Genomic DNA, 2,483 nt, shown 5'->3' on the forward strand with positions numbered 1-2,483 from the left:
GTCCATTCTGAAACGGACCCAGAACTTTATGTTCCCATTGAACACACCCCATAAATTCTTCTGGTCGATTCCTCCTCTAATATGGGAACAGTACTGTGCCAGGAATGCCTTGACCAAATATTTGTCCACAAATGGATTGTACATATGTACTGTAACACATTTCTCAACAGTGGAAAATAGAGGCAAGATAGTGATGTGCTTTAAATAATTGTGCGTACCTTTCTCCTTCAGGAACTGAAAAAAGTCCAGACAGTCTGCTTCAATAAAGAAAGAGATATCGTACGTACCTATATTGAAAAATTCCTGGATACAAAATACCTTATCCAGGCTTACTCCAGCCAATTCCAGAAGGATTTTCTCCATAATATGTCCCATGCCAATGCTTGATTTCTTTTCTGTAGCCACCACGAACCGTACTGTGTTCCGAATTGCTGCCATCCTTCTTCCAATGCCCGAAGCACGTGATCGCTGTCCCGAACCGCCGGAGTCTCCTCCACGTAACCAGCCCCCTGGCCCAGACCAAGGCAATAAACCCTGATCTGAGCCAAAAGGCCGAGAAGCGATAACCCGAATGGGCCTGGCGTTGACCGAGCCTGCCTAATACTGCTGTTCACCCCTTGCAGCGATTCAGCCTACTCCTAGGCAATTCCACGGGGCCCTGCAGGCGCGCACACACTCACAGCTACTAAGCGGGAGGTGAATAAAGGCCGGAGAGGAAGCAAGACAGGATTTGCTTCTTTTGCTTGCACCACAATGCAGTGCTGAAAGAAGAGGAATCTACATAAAACCGCCTTCCTGGCAACGCCCAAATGCCCTCCTGCCGTGCAAACACTGGCAGCAGCAGCAGCAGTAAGTGCATGCCCACTGCCACCCCTTCTCCTTTCACACCTTGTATCAGCTTTAATCCAGTCAGGTGCTGCCTGCTGAGCAGCACTGACCAACACTGCCTGGGCCCAGGCTTTTATCTCTGAGGCCCCATTATGATGTCAGAAAGCTGGCTCTGGCTCCTCAGGGCTCCACTATGACACGTGCAAAGTTCCGTCTGAACTTTATATAAGACGGTGCGGCTCAGTCAGTCACTCAGTGTTGCCTGAGAGGGCAACACTGCAACAGCCGGCCCCCAGGCTGTCTTTTTTTTGCACATTTATTTGCCTCCAGGAGGCCACAAGAGGGAGACAAGGGACTGCAAAATGGAAAATAAGCATCCACCAACTTTACAGACAACTTGTTCTCCTTGCTCCTACAACCTCCATCCTTGCACACTTTGTTATTCTTCCAGGTAACATAGTAACAAATCCAAATTGCTGCTCTCTTTGTAGGCAAGCAAGGGTTTGTTGCAACTGCAATTCTTACTTCTTCTTGAAATGTAGGGACGACAGTACTTTCCATCACATCCATCTAGTGTACACAGGTAGGTCCATTGTGGCGGGCGGGCGGGCGGGCGGCTTTAATGGCTGTTTGCTGTTCCTCTACTCCACTCCGCTATTTGACTGTGGTGCTGCATCAATCAGTGGCTGGCTCAGGTGCAGCTCTTTAACCTACCTAGGAGGGAGGGCGGAGAGAAGACAAGGAAGGTGAATGAGCTGTTCCAATGTGAAATGCCAGAAACACAGAAACACAGACGACACAAAACAAGAGGTGGCAATGTATTCATTAATTGCATTTAATAAATTAGCTCATTATCACACATGACTGTACAAATGCATTGTCCAACAGGTGTTGAAATAATGGGATTAAAAGGGGAGATCCCATCAGAAAGACAAAAACAATAGCAAACACAAATAGCACTTTTGAAATCTGATTTTAGTAAACACATAAGGGAAGGGTGCACCGGTCCTGGAAATACTGCAATACCAGGTCAATGCGTGGAGTGGACAGAGCAAGCTCTATTTCCATCTCCCTGTTCTAAAAATCCATTTAATATATGGTCCCCAGATAGGGGACGTATCAGATATTAAACTGATAAGAACAGATTTTTTTGATTGAAAATTGCTTTATTGACAATCAATCGTCATCATACAAACATTACTGCGACGCAGCGCAAGCCATGAAGCAGCAAATAATAAATAATAACAGTCGTCAAACATAACATGACAGTATAATACACAGTACAGGCTAGCCTATGCTATACATTACACCACATGCTACACTAACATTCTTGCATTCACTAAAGCCAAACAACAAAGCATTACAGACAAGTGATGGGATAGGGGAGTGGGTAGGAGGGGATAGGGAAGGGGGAGATCACAGGCCCGAAGCTTTATTGAAAGACAACACACAAGAAGGGAGAGTGGGGGGAAGGGGAGTATCAGTCCTCTTCCTCATCGACGTCCGGGCTGTCCCAGGTGGAATAGTCTCTGAGCAGGCTGTGGATCAGTCTGCGGCAGTCCTGGACGGACACACTCTCTCTCCGCAAAATCAGACGGTTCCTGGCAAACCATATAGCGTCCTTAAAGCAGTTCATAAGGCGCCAGGCTTCCTGG

At 47.0% G+C, this 2,483-nt stretch overlaps 1 non-coding gene across 1 annotated transcript; it reads right to left on the bottom strand.

Annotated features, from left to right (window-relative positions):
• Positions 1–1,820: 1,820 nt before the first annotated feature.
• On the bottom strand, positions 1,821–2,009 carry LOC142653859 (U2 spliceosomal RNA). The gene has a single exon (XR_012848713.1). It is a non-coding gene; the product is annotated as a U2 spliceosomal RNA (small nuclear RNA).
• Between the last annotated feature and the right edge of the window lie 474 nt (positions 2,010–2,483).

This window comes from Rhinoderma darwinii, chromosome 5, assembly GCF_050947455.1.
Source record: "Rhinoderma darwinii isolate aRhiDar2 chromosome 5, aRhiDar2.hap1, whole genome shotgun sequence".
NCBI lineage: Eukaryota > Metazoa > Chordata > Amphibia > Anura > Rhinodermatidae > Rhinoderma > Rhinoderma darwinii.